The 20,347-nt window shown below is 32.4% G+C and overlaps 1 non-coding gene across 1 annotated transcript; it reads right to left on the bottom strand.

Moving 5' to 3' along the window:
* Positions 1–20,008: 20,008 nt before the first annotated feature.
* LOC136216188 (small nucleolar RNA R71) lies at positions 20,009–20,113 on the bottom strand. The gene has a single exon (XR_010683178.1). It is a non-coding gene; the product is annotated as a small nucleolar RNA R71 (small nucleolar RNA).
* Positions 20,114–20,347: the final 234 nt, after the last annotated feature.

Below are 20,347 nucleotides of genomic sequence, written 5' to 3'. Positions count from 1 at the left end.
TTTAGACCAGTTCCAGACTCTTCTATCCTCACTGACAGTGAAAGGCAAGATAATTTCACAAACGACATTCACTTCAGCTTCACTAAAGCACCCCTTCAGTTTGTCCACATCCCATCCCCTTCCATTTTCAAGTAACAAATCGACAACTCTTAGATCTTGCAATCCAGGGACCATAAAGGAATTTATGCAGTACTCGCTAAGTTTTGGTACCCATGCATCCTTCCAAACTCTAATTGAACTACCATCTCCCACCTTCCACATTAACCCTTTTCTAAGTATACCCAGGCCACTCCAAATACTTCTCCAAACCGTACTAGGATTATTGCCTAATTCAGAGAAAAACAAGTCTTCCCGCGGGAAATATTTCGCTTTGAACATTTTACTCACTAAAGTATTTGGATCATGTACTAATTTCCACCCCTGCTTACCTAATAGGGCCAAATTGAATAAATGCAAATCTTTGAAACCCATGCCCCCTAATTCTTTAGGGTGGCATAGCCTGGCCCAATCAAACCAATGAATGCTTTTTTCCCATCAGGTTTCATACCCCACCAAAAGGAGTTCATCATTTTTTGCAATTCATCACAAGTAGATAAAGGTAAGAGGAACATACTCATACAGAAGGTAGGTAGAGCCTGTGCCACTGACTTTAACAACACCTCTTTGCCTGCCTGGGATAAGAATCTAAAGCTCCAAACTCCAAACTTTTTCCTCAGTCTATCAACTAGAAAGCTAAAAATCCTCTTCTTGGATCGTCCAATTAGCGAAGGCAAACCCAAATATTGGCCTGTATCCAGAGGTGCGTCAACCTTCAATATTCCTTTGAGCTCGTTCTGCAAAGTAATTGTGACATTCGCACTAAAGAAAATACCAGACTTGCTCAAATTCACAGCCTGACCAGAAGCCGTCTCGTATTCAGACAATATACTCATTACCTTTCTAGCTTCATTCACTGTTGCTCCAAAGAACAGAAAACTGTCATCAGCAAAGAATAAGTGTGTGACTGAGGGTGCCCTTCTACAGATTCTACACCCTGAAAATAAACCCTCACTTTCAGCCTTCGTTATCAATTTAGAGAGAACTTCAGCACAGAGTATGAACAGGTAGGGAGAAAGTGGGTCACCCTGCCTAAGCCCCCTTCCAGGGACAATTTGATTAGAACATTCTCCATTCACTGACACCTTATACCTAACCGTTGTTATACAAAGCATCATCCATCTGATCTAGGTCTCATGAAACCCCATGCGAACCATCACCAATTTCAAGAAATTCCAGTCCACCCTATCATAGGCTTTGCTAATATCAGTTTTCAGGGCAGTCTGCCCAGAGGTTCCCCTACTCTGCCTTTTCTTAAAATGAATGCTTTCAAAGGCCACCTGCACATTGTCAATTATTGACCTTCCAGGGACAAAAGCAGATTGAGTTTCCCCAATTACTTGTGGCAGAACACCCTTCAACCGGTTAGCCAAGGCCTTTGCAACAATTTTGTAAAGCACATTACATAGGGAGATCGGCCGAAAGTCCTTAAGCATTCCGGGGTTCTCAATTTTGGGGATAAGCACAATTGTAGTGTCATTTAGATCAGGTGGGAATTTCCCATTATTTAGCCATTTCACACAGGCTGTTCCCAGCTCCCTTCCCATTGTATTCCAAAAGGATTGGAAGAAACCTGGATTTAGCCCATCAGGGCCAGGGGATTTGTTTGGGCTCATAGAAAACAAGGAATTTTTAAACTCCTCTATCTCAAAAGGAGCCGTGAGCATGTCGTTTGCCGATGTGTCGATTACTGCTTCAATAACATTCACTGCGTCTGACCCGACTGTCCCAGTTTCTTTGAAGACCGACTGAAAATACTGTTGTGCAAAACTCAACATATCATTCTGATTATCAACAATTGCCCCCCTTCATCACAAAAGGATGCAATGCGATTCTGTTGCCTCCTTGCTTTCACACTAGCATGAAAAAATTGAGTATTTCTGTCTCCCTCAGTCAGCCAAAAGGTCTTAGCCCTCTGCTTCCAGAACCTCTCCTCTACTTCCAACACTTCTTTGAGTTTTCTTTTGGCAAATAAAAATTGGGCAATTGAAGTCTCGTCCTGTTTGCCGTCTAGAGACTCCATTTGACTTCTCCATTTCATACATATATGATCTCCGTAACTAGGGATCCCCTCAATTTGTTAAAAAGTTTAATTGGTTCTCTGAACTTTTAAAATATCCAGACAGCTTTATAAATTTATATAAAATATCCAAATAGTCCCTTTAATTTGTATAAAATGTAATCATCTAATCATTCAGTTGCAAAAAAAAAGTAAGTTACACACATAAGATGTGTTGCATGCGTCTTGAAATGTTATTACATAATTCACAGAATAGAATTAAAACATATCAAAAATGAAGTTCTTACTTGTTCAAATGTAAAATTTGTATTCTCGAATATTAGAACTGCATACCTCAACAGGGGCGGATCTAGAGTGGGCGGGGAGGGTCAGCCGGCCCTCCGAAACACCCTTGAGGAATAGTGGTTCAGCCCTGAGCAGCCCCCAAGATAGTTAAAATTAGTAATTATAATATAGGACGTGATAATATGACATAAAATTAAGTTTGCATAGTTGGTTTTAGTGGTAAGTGAAAGAACTTCCACATCCAATTGGTCTCATGTTAGAATCTCACTCTCTCCATTTTTTTCCCTTAAACCTCATTCTCTTTATTATTTTTAATTGAAATTTTTTTACTTTAAATTGACTATTTGTATCTTAGCTCTTAATTAGTAATATTAATTTATAGGGATAAAGTATGAAATACCTCTAACGTGTACAGACATGAGTAATTTTATCCCTAATTAGTGATAAAATACAGTATATTTTTTAAATTTTTTCACGTTTAATCATATATTTGTGATCTATTACTAATGGATGATAAAATGACACACATATGTGAAGTATAGATGACGAGATTCATGACTGAAAAGACAATTTGATGAATAATTTCTCCAATTGACCAAACTTGTCAATGTTAAGGGTAAAATTGCTCTTGGTTGCCAATGTGAAAGGTAAAATTACACCATTTTAGACGTTAGGGGTAAAATTGTTCTTAGGTGTAAACATAAGGCTATTTTTACACCTTATCCTTACTTTATATTGAAGCTTAATTGTTTTGCATCTTAACGTTTCCAATTAAGATCAAATTTACCCTTACATTATCAAAAATTTAAAAATTTTGATTTGACTATTATGAATCAAAGCTTAAATCGTTATTAAGAAAAAAAAAATCATACAGCGGAGCCCCTCCGGACTTTGAGCTCTGGCTCCGCCACTGTACCTCAACCTTAACCGTTTTATTTTTCAAGACACGTGCAACACACCTTATGTATGTAACTTACTTATTTTTTTTGCAATCGAGCGACTAAATGATTAGATTTTACACAAGTTGAGGGGTTATCTGGATATTTTATACAAGTTGAGGGGGTTATTGGAACATTTTGAAAGTTCAGGGGTCAATCAAACTTTTTGAACAAGTTCAAGGAGCAGATGATATATGATATTTGCGAAACGTAACTCTTACCTGAGACCTTCCATGTGAGGTGTTATTGGGATCGGTGGAGGAAGCTCTGATGCCAAAGTCAGTATCGAAATATGAGAATAATAATAATTCACAAAATTACTTTAGTAAATCATAATGCATACCTCGAATCCTTTTGGGATTGAGCTATTTATATGGGATTCTGTAGCCTCTGGTTATTAATTGTGTAGTATATGAACAGTATTGCTATTAATGCTCTTTAACACATTAATTACTCATTCTCTGGATTTGTCCGTTCATGCCATTAAGGCTTTTAATGATATTAACCATTGGTTATCCTGGAGGACATCCTAAATGGTTATAAGGGCAGATCTTATCATATTGGTGGATCTGAGTCCGCTCTATTTGGCGGATGCCCATTCCAAGCGGGTCTGAGTCCACGCCACGTGGCTAGGCATTATGCTGTTAAACACTCATTTCTTCTTATTATTACATTTTGGCCCCAAGGATAACATACGAAAGTCCTTGGCGGTAGGTTGTCGGATCTTTTGCTTCTTTCCTTAAGACTTGTTACTTCCTCCCTTCTAACTTCTTTTCCCCTCTTTTTAGCTCTTTAACCATCTCCAAGCTGCAAAGACTGCTTTAATTGAAGTTGTGGCCCACGAAGCCCATAATCAGGAGTTGGAGATGAATTTGGCTAGGGAAAGGGCAAACAATAGTGTCGTTTATACTATTATCCAGGCCTAGGAGGCGAAGAATAATCAGTTGGAGGCTGACTTAGCCAGAGAGAAAGCGAAACATGAGAAGGTTAAGGATGAGCTAGATGAAGCCAAAAGGATGTTGATAACTGCTGCGGAGGAGTGGAAGAAGGATAAGAAGGACCTTGATTATGCATGCGGTCTTCGCTCCTACTATTATGATGAAAGAATCTACACGGCTTTCAAGAGGGATCATCCGGGGTTAGATCTAATTGATCCTGAAGTTGAAGTTCCTACTTTAGAGGAAGCACGCTACTATGACACTTTGTCTCAACAGGGTTTATCCTAGTTCGGCCTTCAGCATATTTTCAGTCCTCGGAATACTGTCTTTTGAGATTTTCCACGGGTAGAGCTCAAACCTTTTACAGAAATACCTAAGTTAAAAGAGAGTACCGTCCTTCTTCTTCACTTAACCTATTTCTACCTCAGCTTAAGCTTGAGCGAAGTACCATCCTCCACTCAACACTCCTACTGATTCTTCCCTTCTACTACTTATAACCAAAGCAATAGAAGACTATTAATTCTAATAAAAAGATTACAAGATTCTTCATATATGAATTTGTTTAGAACTAATCTCTCTCTAATCGATTTATACAGTTAATCGATTTACACAAATATGAATATGATTGTGTATCTAATTGGTGCTCTGTTTTTGCCTTGAGGAGTATATCTCTTTTTTGCGTTAAGCTCTTCTCTCCTTAATCATCTATATGTGGATCTGGTTCTTAAGCTTGTATTTATAGGCAGAGATTCAAACCAGACGTTTGAATCTAGAAGATGTCCGTTGAGAAGCTTAGTCTTGTGACTTTCTCTAGGACTCTGTCTTCTTCTGACACCATATAAAAACAGAGAAAGTAGTCGTTTGATTTGTTGAGGACTGATGGACAACCACTTTATCTGATGGTTCTTCACTTGGTCTTTTGATCTTCTTTTGACAACTCCATCTTCTTCTGATACCATACCCTACATAGGGAAAGTAGTCGTTTGACTTGTAGAGGACCGATGGACAATCGCTTTATCCACTCGTTCTTCGATTGGTCTTCTGACTCTTCTGTCGTTGCAGGCTTTCTACTTTTGGTGATTGATTGAAAGAGACGCAATGATATAGAGATGTCTATCTTCTGCTTCTTTACTAGAGAACGCAATTTTGGGGAAGATGACAGCTTTCTCTTCTTCTCCAATTACTAATAAGCTTCTGGTGGGAGCTTCTAGGTGAGTGGCCTCTGGGCCGCTAGCTTCTGGGTTCTGGCTGAAGCTTCTAGATTAGTGGCTTATGGGTCACTAGCTTTTAGGTTCTGGCTAAAGCTTCTAAATGATAACATTTTTATAGTTTTAACGCGTTGGAGGCTAAAAAAAATTGTCCAGCCCTAACGGGCTGGACTTTGAAAATTTACCCTTAACTCCACGGCTAAAATTAGCCCCCCCCCCAAATCTAAATTTCTGGCTCCGCCACTGATAATGAAGTTAATCATTTGGAATTGTTTCAGGGCTAATGGGAATTATTTCCATCGTGTCCTTCATCACTTGAATGTTGTGTATAATCCCAATATTCGTATTCTTTTGAAGCCTATACTTTAGGGCACTCAAGCTCTTGAGCTGTGTGACAAGATGGATTTTTCGAAGGTGGATTTGGTTGAAGCATATGGTTTCCAGGGCGAGCTTAGGTGTTCTAGCATGACATTTAAGTTCAGTTGGACAATATTGAGAAAACTTCTTAGATTCTTCATGGTCATGTTTATGATAATAGTGGTTAATTGACTGAGACTAGTTTTGATATTTCCTTTGTTTATGTTTGGTCATAATCTAATTGAAAGTTTTAGTTTATGGATGATATGATTCAATTAAATCCTCTATTGTGACCCAACCTATGGATGAGACTTTAACTGCATTAAATCTATGAATGAGAAACTAGGTGGTTCATCGGGTGTTCTCCATCATTGTATTATTTTTCTAATTGGATAGGCAATATAGAGTTCATTGATTTGGGTTTTTCAAGTCCCCATTCATCGGGTTTAGGGGTTCATCCCCTTAGACTCGTATTACTTGTAGACTGGATATGCTCTTTGCAATATTGACTAGTGCTTGTGTTTCCTTGAGACCTCTACCATAGATTTGCCCCAGAATAGTTTGATCATTGTACTCTTTTTATTGACTATAAAGCAAATGTGAATCCCACTATTCCCAAACTATTTCGCTTTATGGCTTCTTGATTCCATCATGTTGATTTTTCTAACTTTTTACTTCTAATTGGAAATCAAAGTGCTATATGTAATAGGGGCTTTTGTGCTTTCCAAAATGATGTGAATCTTTAGCCTAAAGAGGTGTATGGAAACATTTTTTCATGGAACCATCGTATTTACCATAGACTTGAATGGGTTCATAAATGTTTAAGCAATCATGTTACGCACGGCCTTCTTTCCCTTGAAAGGAAGCTCTTTAAAGATCTTAATGGTGTGCTTCTCTAAGAGGAAGTTCTCTGGTATAAAAAAATCCTGGTTTACCACCTTTTTCATGGCTCTACTTTGATTCATCATTGGAGGAATATAGTTGAAGGTCCCACTGAGGAGAATGGGATGTGGGTATGGGAAATGGATATTCTAAAGCAGATGGTCTATTCTTTTTTTCACGATCTTTATTCTAAAGAGATAAAGAGTGTCCCCTCCCATGATCTAGGATTTCGTTTCTTCCCTAGGATCCTCGAGATGTTTCTAAAGTGCTTTAACCTTTTTCAACTTGGGGTGTGCGTCAGGCTTTGTTAGATATGGCTTCGTCAAGGCCCCAAGACATAATGGTTTCCAAGTTGTCTTCTTTCAGCGACTTTGGGGTCAGGTTAGGGACCAAATATGTACTCTAGTTTTGAATGTTCTTCAAATTGGTTAAGGTGATGATGTTGTGAATGAGACTCTCGTCACTCTTAAACACAAAGTTATGAATCCTAATAATATCTGTCAGTTATATCCTATCAGCTTGTGTAATGTTCTCTATAAGCTTATCACTAAATTCATTGTTAATAGGCTTAAGCTTTTTAAGTGTGTGAGCCCTACTTAGAGTAGCTTTGTGTCTGACCACAAAACCATTGATACCATTCTTCTTTTTCAGGAAACCATGCATTATATAGACGTAAGACAGACAAGAAAGGCTTCATAGTGTGAACATTAGATCTTGATAAGGCATGTAATAGGATCAATTGGCATTTTTTATAGGATACACTTAAAGCTTTCGGTATTGACTCTCTCTGGATTCGGTTGATTATACATTTTGTAGCCTCCTCTAGTATGAGCGTGTTGTGGTATGGTGAAAAGATTTCAGGTTTTTTCCTTCTTGTGGGCTTCGGTAGGGATACCCTCTCTCTATATTTGTTTTTTCTCTTTTTGGAAAGGCTTAGTCATCTTATTAACAATGCCATTCTGCAGAAGCGTTAGAATCTTATCCAACTTTTTATGAATGGTCCCCTACTGTCCTATATTATGTTTGCAAATTATATTGTTGTCATGGACGAAGCTATTGTTGATCATGTTCGAACTATTAATAAGGTAAGGTGTTGAAAGCCTTTTGTGACTGCTCGGGTCAAAAAGTTAGCATTGTCAAGTATCGTGTTTACTTTTCTAAGAATGTGATTGCCTCCTTAGTATGATGTTTGCTCTACTTAGGATTTATGGAAACTCAAGACCTCAAAAATTATTTAGGTATGTTGGTCCTCCATAAGCGTGTCACCAGAGATAACTATAGCTATGTAATTGTGTAAATGAAAATACAATATTATACTCTAATTGAAAAGTTCAGAAAGGAAACATATCGCATGAAATCATGATGGTTATAAAAAAAATCTAGAATTGAACTTTGGCAGTGAAGGACTGGCCAAATTTCCAAGTGGAAGGAGGCATATTAAAAGCAGTGTATGTCCTGCCATTGGTAAGTTGAAACTTGAACACAAATTCTGTCCATTTAGATATCTCAAACTCTGTCAATTGGATCTCAATTCTTTGACATGCTTTCCATTTTTTTCCTTAGACTCTTTTATTCGTATGTTTGATATATCTCCTTCACCACCTACATTAGAGATCAACACCAGTTCAAAGTAATTGTTCTCTTTTATAGTAAATCATTTATAGAGTGTAATTAATTTTTAATGTTGAAATAGATGTATAATGCACATGTTCGTGTATTGTATTTATAGCACTATATTTTGTAACTTGCTATTACAAGTCACCCAAATAAATTTACACATTTTTTAAGGGTGCTCATCATGGATGGGTAATATCCATTGAAAAATGATCCATATATATATATAAAATTTACTATTATTAAGTAGTAATATTGTGAGACTATATGCATATATTCTGGAGTATGACACGTCAACCAAAAAAGAAGAAGCTAATATATAAAAATACTAAAAAAAAAACTCAATATAATACACAATTATACACAGATAAACATAAACCCTTTTATATACCTTCCATTTAATACGTAGATTCTATCCATTCATCTACCTTTTATATAATCATTTCCTATTTCTTTTTTACAAATGAAGACTTCAAATTTCACAATCATTATTCCACTATCCTTCTCTTCATAGAACCGTCTTAGATGCCCATATTCTCTCTTCTTCTCTCTTGCTTCGTTTTTATATTTGACCTTCTTGGTAAGGAGTAGCCCTTGAATATGGTATACTTATTCATTTGTTTTTTTTTAGTTTTCTCTGTTTCATTTATTCGAAATTATCTTTTTTATAAGTTATGTGCCTTTTTAGTGAATTTTCGATTCTTTCATTGGATTTCCAGGTCAATTTGTTGATGGTGTCGTTGCACCATTTATATATACGTAGGAAAAAATAACAAAAAGTCTTGTATTCTATATGTATTAGATAAAAAAGATTAAGATCTAAATATTTCATCGAGTTTAAAGATATATTATCTTTAAATTATTTTGAAATTGCAAACACAAAAAAATTTATTTTCTTTCTAAATTAATTGATATATAACCTATTTCAAAAAAAATGATATATAACTACTGTAGAAAGCAAAAATAAATTTATTTTTTAGTGATGTTTAAAATTAATTTAACTAGGTTCTCAATTATATTTATAAAGTTATAAGTATAGTAAAATCTCCATATAAAAATACTCTATATATGAATAACCTTTAATTTAATGTAAAATTCGATTTCAACTTCGACAAGTTATAAGTAAGAATAACTTCAAAATGTTATTTATTATGCATTTTTAAAATCCTAGGTTAAGAAACTATGTCTCTAATATATATATATATATATTCAAACTAAATTTATAAGAGTACATTTAGTCACAAAAACTATTACAATTATCTATGAATTGTTAACAAAAACTCGAACTTGGATTCAACAAAAAGGTGTTCATGCAAGTGAGTTATTAAATACTCGCACGTTCAAAGATGTAGTATTAAACTTAAAGATTAAATTAACGTGTCAAACAACTTGATATAAATATTTTTTAAATAATAATAATTAGAGAGTTCTTGTTGTTAAAATTTAAACTTTTAAGTGTTTGAATTTTTGTTTGTTATGTACTAATATCTATTTAGTTATAACCTTCCCATTGTTGTACAAATAGCTCGATCCTAAATATATTCCTATACATGGATTTTACTATAAAATTACTCTTGATTGTTACATCAAAGATATTTTTAGGATAAAGACCAAATTGAATCCTAACGTTTTAAAGAAAGTGTAGATTTAGTTTTAACGTATAAAATGATATAAATTTTATCTTAATATTTTCAAGTAAGATCAACTTTTGCCATACGGTATCAAAAATTAGAAAAAATTGTTTGATTGGTATTTAACTGTCACCTCAGACTTTCCAAATATCAATTATGTCTAAGATATTTAGTGTATTTGTCACATCCGTGACTAAATTTCTAGAATTTATATTTTTATATTAGTATATATGATAATTATTAGGTGGGTGATTTTTATTTGGTGTTTTAGGAAAAGTTTGGGAATAATTTGATGGTTTTATGTGTAATTAAAAGATTATATAAAGATGGAGGATCAAACTGGATATTCACCAATATGGATATATATATATGTGAAGAGGTGGGGAGAGATAGGATGATTATCAGATTTCTTTTTCTTTTTTTTCTTTTTCGTCTTCCTTTCCTTTTTCTTCTGTATCATTATCGTTTTCGACCGTTTCTCCACCGTTTTTTTGATTTACGTATATTCGATCGTTCGAATCACTCGAAATTTAAAACATAGTATCCTTATATATAGATCTAAGTCCTAGCCGAAGAGTTTTTGAGTTTCGGCAGTGTTTGGAGGGAAATGGCTTAGACAGAGTTTAGAGGCGAATTGAACGGGTTTGTGGTTTTCAATTAATAGCCAAGGTAAGTACCTATCAACTATATTTTGAGTTTTATGTATACAGATATATATATAATCAAAGAAGTTTCAGAAATTGATATTTTAGGGTTATGTGGGAATTTTGTAAAATTAGGGTTTTTTCTGATTTTGCTTTTTATTGTGAAATTACGGTTCAAATGAAGCTATTGATTATGCTTCTATGTGAATTTCAGATTTTACTTGATTATGTTGATTTAAGGTTTAATTTGGTTGATTTACATATATACATATATGTTTTTGGTTTCAATATATATCTATATTGAACAAAATGAATTTGATGATTTCTTACGAATTGTTTTTGGATTAAGAAATCTGTTGCGGTTATTATTATTTTGGATTGAAGTCCAAATATGATTAAAGGGCTAATTGAAGTCAAATGATTTATGATTATGAAATAGTTTGCAATTTGATTGTGAAAGGAAATTTGAGCACGTTATGATTTTATGATTTTATATCCATCGAGAGTTATCCGGATCGGTGGTTTTATATTTAAAGACCATGTTCAGTGAGGGACATGGCCTGTGTACACAGCGTGAAGACCTATTGGGTATGGCAGCGAAGTGTTGGGTAAGACCATATGGGATAGACAATGTTAAGAGACGTCTCGACTGTATATGTGGTTATGGATTGATACTTAAGGGGAGAAACTCGATGATGGATTTAATGTTTTACGTTCATTTGGATTATGTTTTCGGTTATGATTGATTTTGATATAAGGTTTTACGTTTGATTAAATACGAGTTGGTTTGATAAAACACTTATTTGATTACAATATTTTATAAGGTTTTGAACTCAAGAATGAATACAAGATTATATATTTTTATGGTTTTGGTTTACTACTTTGACTATCTTATGAACTTAAGTTTTGAGTATATTTTATAAGGTTTGGATTAAATCCCTTTATAAATGTATATATGTAGTTGTGTTAAATAAAGTTGGTTTTTATAGATGATAGGTTCTTACTGAGATTTTTGTCTCACGTTTTTAAATGTTTTACTGTTTTTAGGTGAGAAAGTATAGGATATAGAGAAGGTTACCGACCGTTTAGGCGAGGTTTGGAAGTTGGCTGCTTATTGTTAGAATTATGGTTAGAACTTTGGTAATGATCTTTCTATTTCACGCTCGATGCCGATTGAGGTCGTTTAGGGTCGGGTGCGACAGTATTACTCATAAAATTACAAAAAAAAATCTTAAAATGCTAAAAACTAAATCTGCTACATATAAGTCGATCACAATTTCTTTTGCCAAACTCTCTAAAATATTAATTGTGTTGTTAATATAGTTACAAAAAACGAACAATAAACAAAATTGCTTCAATTTATCGATAAACTTGTTTGGAAGGTCCGATCTGACAACCGTCAAATCGGTATTTTCAAATTTTCGATAACGTATGATTAAAATTAATCGCTTTTTAAAATATTACGGTTTAAATTGTATTGTTTCATATATTAATGTTAAATCTACGCTTCGCTTGGAATGTTAGAGTTAAATTTGACACTTAACCATTTTATATTATATCTCATAATATAATAAAATTGAATTTAAGAATGGACTTTTTTTTTCAAAAGAGACTTTTTTTTAATGGAAAACAGAGAGTTAATTATTCAATGAAATAGTATTCTATATGGCCACCACCATTGCCATAAAATGAAGCATAAAAATGAATCGGACGGCTGTGATGAATTGGTCAAAATGTATAGGCCACTGATCATCATTGATATTCGTGCTAATGCATGTGGCCCGAACAAATGATAGGCCACTTTTTCTTTTTTAATACATAACTTATTGCCATGTTGTACTAATGGCATTAAACAATGTTAGTTTTATATATGGTTCGATTGTTCAGTTCGAGTCACGTTAGACACCTTTTAGATGTAAATGTATCTAAATATGGCTGAATTCATCTATGGTGCTGAACTTAGCAAAAAAAAAAACAAAACTTATTGGCCCATAAATTTAGAAAAATCTTAGTAGCTTATTAATAATGATCTACTATAGTATTCTAAATTTGTTTAAAGTGAAACAATAATTTAACTTATCAAATTTTGTTATGTTACGAGATATTTTTTTTAATTAAAGGCGAGGAGGAGAATGAAGTGGAGACGGACAATCCAACTATGTTGGCACCCCCGAACAAACCACCACTCCTGATCCAAATTTATTAAAGAAGAGCAAAAAAATTCATACAGAGTATCTAAAAATTAGCAAAAACGATAAACCAACCGGCCAATTGAATTATCATTAATAAAACATGAACAAAAGCTTGGAGCTGTATTCCACCATCTTGATGTCTGACTCGTACGACCAAAGCTTGCAAGGCTATCCGTCACTCTATTGCCCTCTCTATAAATGTGGGAGACCACGAAATTCATTCCGTCAATGTTTGTCCGTAAGGCAGATGTTACGAGATATTTAATAAGACATTTTATATAAGTTCGGTTTGTAATAAGATATTTATTTTTTAGAAAAAAAGAAAGATATTCTTAAAATTCAGAAGTTGAATTAATTTTTATAGTCAAGTTAAGGACTGGTATTGTATTAAGCATATCTATACTATATATAATAGCGGAAGCAGAGAGAAATGGGGAAAAGTATTTTAAAGATCTTTTTGATGAGTTGTCAATGAAGTAAAAATCAAAATAAAAAGATTTAATTAATTAAAAATAAAAAATTTATATTTATAATATATTAAATAATTACTAGCCTATTAATTAAAATAATAAAAGGCAGTAAGAGTTACAGGAAGATGAAAAAACGTAAAGCAAAGGAAATCCAAAAGTCACAAATAAACTTCTATATAAAGCATGATAGACAGTATCCCACCATTATATTCATTGGCCATGATATATAGTATTATATTTCTGAAGGTAATGATTCGTTTTTTTTCATATGTTGTAGTTATTTTGTTCTCAATTGTGTTATTTTATTTTTATTTTTCATCTTTCAGATCCATTTCTGTCGTTATCTAGGTTCTATACCTCTCGCTACCTTATCCATGTTTTCTTTTTTATTTGTTATAGTTTCATCTTTCAGAAATGAAATTCCATTTATGTTGTTATCCAGGTTCCGTACCTCTCGCTACCTTATCCATGTTTTCTTTTTTATTTGTCTTTTTTTCAAAAAGATTAAAATAAAGATTTTATATATTTGCATTCTTTTTTAGTATATGTTGCTAGGTGTTATCGTTTCGATTGTTAACTCTAACTAAAATTTAGATTTTCGGCTTTATATGAACTCAATTGTTAGCTTTAATTGAAGTTAGATTAATTTTTCTAATTCGGAACCTGTTGAAATCCAATCATTTTTTTAGTTTAAGTTTATCTAACTGATATGGATTATATTTTTTTTATTATTTTTATGCATTTTGGTAAAAATAGATATAAAGTTTCACATAATAGTTGTTCATTGAAGTTGGAGACATATTGAAGAAAATATTAAAGAGGTATTGAAATATTATATTTACAATGAAGTTTATTTCAATTATAAATTATGTTATACCATTATTATTATTATTATTATTATTATCAAGAAGTTATTTTTTCTCAGTTCTCTAGACAAAGAGATTGTAAGTGTCTAATACACTTGATAAAATGTTTATTCTTGAAGAATTTGGATTGTGCTAGATACGAATTTAAAATGAAGGTAAATAAAAATAAATTTTGATGCTCAAAATCATAAAAATAAACATTAATTATGGGATATTGAGATAATTACTTTTGCAACATTAGCTTATGTAATTTTTAACTATTATATTGTGGTTTGTACAAAATTGTTAGTATTTCAAGAGTTTTAACAGATGAAAATGAAACATGATCATAGTACAAGTTGTTAGAAATATTAATTAAAAAATATTATTATTTGAATCTCTTCAAATTCTCAAATGTTGAGCATAATGATTATAATTAATAGAATTAATTTCACATATTAGTTATAAAACGTTTTCTTTTGTACTGAGTGGTTATAATTGTAATTTAATTCTATTTAACTAAAATTAATTTATGGGCTTAATACTTCATTAAGAAAAAATAAAAAGTTTAATTAATGGGAAAAAAATATTTCCACTCTTATCTTTATATGTTTATATCTTGACATTCTCTTATCTTCGAAAAAAACGAGAGGAATATACTTCTCTCCTAATTATCTTTTTTGTCCCTTCATTTTTTTTTTCTATTCTTTTGTTTGTTTTTCTTACTTGCGAAATTAAAGAATATATAATTATTAGAAAATATTAATGAAGTCAAATAAGTGATATCTGTGAGCGTGACTGATATTCTATACAATGAAAGAATGAAGAACAAATTGATTGAATGTCTTGATGAGATATTATGAGATGAAAATAGGAGAAATCATCACCTTAAACCGATTCAATTGGATATATTGGGTTATTGTAGCATAATGAATAATTGAATTCAAATACTTGGTTATCATGAAATTCCATCAAGCAAAATGATTATTATCAAGATGAATTTATGACTAATTCTTATGAATTTTTTTTTATGTAACATATTGAATTGATAAAGTTTCTTCATGTGGAACATTAGAAAAGTATTGATTATAATAGTTTATAGCATAATATATTGACGTTGCTTCATTTTAACATAGATTATAATTCGTTTGTATCATAGATATAATATTTAATTGTAGTTGTAGTTTAATTCAATTTTTAGTTTTTTATTATATTCTTATATTCTTATTAATTAATTTCCTATTTTATTATCACTGTTTCACAGAATTCCAGTTATAAAAAAATATGAAAATGTATTAAAATTATTAAAAAGTACAAATCATTGAATTTTGTAAAAATAAATAAATCATTCACCTTTAATTAAAATTCTATAAAAAAAATTAATGAATTATTTTCAAAATTAATTTAATTTAATTTGAATTATCAATAAAAAAAATATATATTAATTTCAAATATACATAATATAAAAAAATTGCATAGCATGATATAAAATTACTTAAAAGTAAATATATCAATTTATTTATTTATCTAAATTTTATAAAAGTTTCATATCCCGTGCATCGCACGGGTTTTCGACTAGTTAATATTAAATTAAAGCAATACTCTTAATAAAATTAATTGAATAAAATAAAAGAGGGTCGTAAAAAGGAAATCTTACAGGATAAAAGAATATGATATAACAAAGACTTATTTGAGTGTGGGTTAGTTTAGGCTTTGGGGCTTATTATAAGTCCATAATTAATTATATATTACTAAATTGATGATGATGTATTTGTCAATATCAAAGATTCCAAAAGAGAACATATAGTCAATGTCGTGAATATTTGTGAAATATTAGTATATTATATGGTTGGTTCTATCCAGGATTATTAATACAAGTGTTTGATGTGCTTTATGATAGATTTATGAAATAAGAAAATGCAGTATAGAAAGGAATGAAATCCAAGGGATGTAGGGTTCGTTCACTATTAACCGTGTTGGGGTTTAGTATCCTATAGACAATTGTTCTAAGATATAAACCTAATGTAAATGAATTGTTCTTTATGTCATTTGTTTTAATAAAATATGGTTTCATAACTGTATAAAGACAACATCTTTTAAAGAACTAAATAAGTCTAATAAAAGGAAATCTCTGAGTTTATTTAAAGTGATTATAAAGTGTTCATACAAGCATGAAGTGAGACGAAACATTATAATAAACTAATAAACTTAAAACCACCCCAAGTCAAGTGATATGTTTTGAATAGAGATTGACATAACACTGTTAAGACTTGCATGTAACAATGTTTTCTATCGAGACAGAGAGCTGATCTCACAAGCTTCAGATATGCAGATATATGGACAGCTACATGGATCCAATGAAAAGGGGTTTATTAGGATTGGGCCCGACTTGAGATAACAGGATGGGTAGATTTATCCTTGTCACTTGTTCATCTCATTGGTATTAATAGGTATAAGTAATCCTAATACTCAAATGAATGTTAATCAGTGATTCTGGATTATGGAATGTGATGCTTTGATCCTGTTGTAACACGATCCATAACAAGGATGACTCTGGGGTGTGTACGGAAAACGTTGGGTATCACAGGAAGTAATTGCAGGATAGTTAACCTTGGATTGAGCATTTGTCACTCCTGATAAATGGGAGATACGTCCAAGGATCGCTTGTGGAAGACTTAACTCTAGATCCTGGTGATAGCTTAAGACTTGAAATGCATATTTCACTTAACCTATCTAATTGGAGTTAACTCGGCCTGTACAACTAAAATGAACGTCTCGCTATATGTGACTTGACATTATCCATAGTCATAAGATTCTGTTCAAGGATGTAGTTGATGAAGGATCGAATTATACTGTAACTAATACGGAAAGGTCAACGACGGAATCAACCTGCCTTCTTATATCTCTGGGGGAATGTTTCGGATTTGCCAATCACATTTCGCGTACTCATTCCGTTATACAAAGATTGAATATAATTCTGAGAAATTAATTTAATAGTTGTATACGGCTAGAAGCAATAAGAACCTAATGGGTCACACATAAGACTTGGAACCCAAAAGAGAAACATATGTTAATTAATTGACAGAAGCCCAACTGAGTCCACTAAGGCCCAGTAACAAGGGGGGCGATTTTTATGTGCTATGTCACATAAATAATTATAATTAGATTATGATTATGATTATGGATTAAATTAATTATAGGATAAATAAGTTAGGAGGTTTAATTAGATTAAATTGCTTCTAATTAGTATCCTATTAATAAGTTATTATTATCTTTATATTTAGATATAATTATAGATAATAACAATAAGAGTTTTATTCCGAATTAAATTACGATCAAGACCACCCTTATCTCGGGCGTAACTAAGCAAATAATTAACCCAAATACTTACTCATTTAATGTAATAGTTTAGGTTTGGGAAAGGAAATTTTCTGCTTTGAAATGCATTGAGATGAAAGACTCAATAACATGCGTGCTTATATCGTCCCGAATACTTCAATTTTAAAAATTGCAAATACAAGACGAATGATATATCGTATTTATACTAGTTAGTTTGATATTTTGCGTATAAATTTGTCATGCGAAGTTAATCTTTTCGGCTTAACTAATTTTAAAAGTAATACAAAGATATATGTTTTATTTTCATAAAGAGATTAGTTAAAGAATAAATTCAGTGAAATTTTGCTCGAGACTAGCAAAAGATTAAGTGTGGAGATTTGTTAAGCCCAAAATATACCTAAAATATCATTAATATTTACATCAGTTTTGCTATGAATTTGTGTTGTTTATATCTATTTCGAGTACTTTTACGTTCGAATATGTTTCTTTCATGCAAGGTACTTAAATATTTGGTAAATTCCAAATAGCAACGAAAAAAGGTCAAAAACAAAGGAAAAACCCTACAAAAGGAGTCAAAGACGACAAAAATCAAACGCACCGAAACGAAGACGAGGAACGAAATCTGATCCGGGAATAATTACCCGTGTCACGACCGAGAATCCTCCATTCTCGGTCGCGACACGCGTCGCCCAGGCATCCCTCCCTTTCGTTCGAAGGCTGAAAATTGCATTTCCCCATTCTCGGCCGAGAATTTCCATTCTCGGTAAGTTCAGATTTTCAGGCAGCACAATATACACTTGTTCGTTTTCAAAGATACACGTCCGTTCGATTGGATAAGAACGTCTCTTCACAGCAGACACGTTCCTTAGACTCGACTCTTCAACATCTATAAATAAAGAGTTGATTTCAGAATTGAATATATGATTTTTAGAGTTAAGATTTAGTACAGAATTAATGCAGAAATTCCGAGTCAAACGATTCAGAGTTAGAAGTTCGATTTTGTAAAAAACAATATGATGTACACACATTGTTTAATAAATAATTACAAACACATTAGCCTTTAGATTTAGATTAAGATATGTTCTTATTAGTTTACATTTTGGTAGTAGAAGTACCTGTCTCTATTCCGAAGATTCAGCGAGAAGATTAAGTAGCGGATTCGACCCACGAGCCTGACAAACTCTAACGAGGTTTGAGGAAAGGATTGACGACCCGGAACTCTCATGTCGTTTGAATGCTTCCATGTTTTTTATTCTCTGTAAACTTGTATCAAATTCATACTCCATCTAATAAAGTTCATGCAATTCAATAAATTTTTATGTAGCACTTCTGTAATTGATCCGAAGTGAGTTCTGGTGTTTTCATTAAAACATAGTTGAATTCAATATCTTTACAAGGAAACTTTGTTGAACACTTAGACAAATTAATTCTTATGCAAATAAGTGTTAATTTGATTAAGGGTGCAATCTATACCGACCGTAGGAAGATTGTCTGTGGTTCAAAGCCCTTTAATTGAAGGAGTTTACGTTATTACATTCTTATAATTTATACAAAGTTTAGAGTTGTTTTCTTTTCTTAATGCAAACGAACACAATTATTCTCTTATTTTAAACACTAAACGTTTCTGTTTTGTAATTCATATTCAAAACAGAATTGATTTCTAACATTCTACATATTCTATCCTAATTCTTATTCAATCAATCTCAAAACCAATTTCAAATAACGATTATCTATTTATATAAACCTTAAGTCATATTTAATCTACACATAAATAAGTTTTTGTTAAAAAACGTTCCCTGTGGGATCGATATCTTTTATTACTACAAGTGAAACCATGCACTTGCAGAAATCGCTTAACAAGTTTTTGGCGCCGTTGCCGGGGAACGCCAAAATTTTTAACAAAAATTTAGATTTTTCGTGTTTTATTTTGAATCTAGGTTTATACATACTTATTTTAACTTTTGCAATTTATTAATTTTAATTTACTAACATATTTATTTTTCAAATTCTGTTTTGAAGGTAGTTTTGGTTCATGTAAGATTTCAAGTTCATGCGTAGTTCTCGAAGTTCAGGCATTCCACCAAAACCGCTAGACCCAGAAATTGAAAAGACGATTAAAAAGAAAAAGAAAGACAAGAAAAATAAAAATAAACAAAATTCAGAACCTCACCAGAAAATATGGCAAAACTTATGGATTACGCTAGGCCAGGAGTGGCCGGTGTAACAAATAGCATAGTTAGACCCCAAATAAATGCAAACCAATTTGAAATTAAGCCAGCATTGCTTAATATGTTGCAAAATAATGTAACATTTTATGGGTTGCCTAACGAAAATCCTAACACCCACTTGACAAATTTCTTAGAAATTTGCGACACTTTTAAAATAACAGATGTGACTGCCGAAGCAATCAAACTTCGTCCTTTTCCTTTCACTTTGAAGGATAGAGCCAAAGAATGGTTAACTTCTATGCCAGGCGCAACATTTGAAACTTGGGACCAACTTGCCCAAGCATTTCTATCAAAATATTTTCCTTTAGCAAAAACCGCAAGAGTCATAAAAGAGTTAACATCTTTTTCTCAAAATGATAATGAAACTCTTTATAAGGCTTGGGAACGTTTTAAAGAACTTCAACGTTTATGCTCACACCAACAATTGCCCGATGCACTTTTAATGCAAACATTTTATAATGGATTAAATCCTACAACTAGAGGTTCATTAGATGCTATGTCGGGAGGGTTATTTATGAAGAAGACATCAGCCCAAGCAAGAGAACTTAAATGACAATCAACAGTAGTATGTGGCCCGCGAAACGTGGACATATACCGGTGGAAAAACCATCATCCTCAACCACATCATCAGTTAAAGGTATAGTGAATCTTGATCCAGTT

The sequence above is a fragment of the Euphorbia lathyris genome, chromosome 1, assembly GCF_963576675.1.
Source record: "Euphorbia lathyris chromosome 1, ddEupLath1.1, whole genome shotgun sequence".
In the NCBI taxonomy this organism is placed as follows: domain Eukaryota; kingdom Viridiplantae; phylum Streptophyta; class Magnoliopsida; order Malpighiales; family Euphorbiaceae; genus Euphorbia; species Euphorbia lathyris.
The sequence above is the reverse complement of the archived record's forward strand: the minus strand, read 5'-3'. Positions and strand labels throughout refer to the sequence as shown.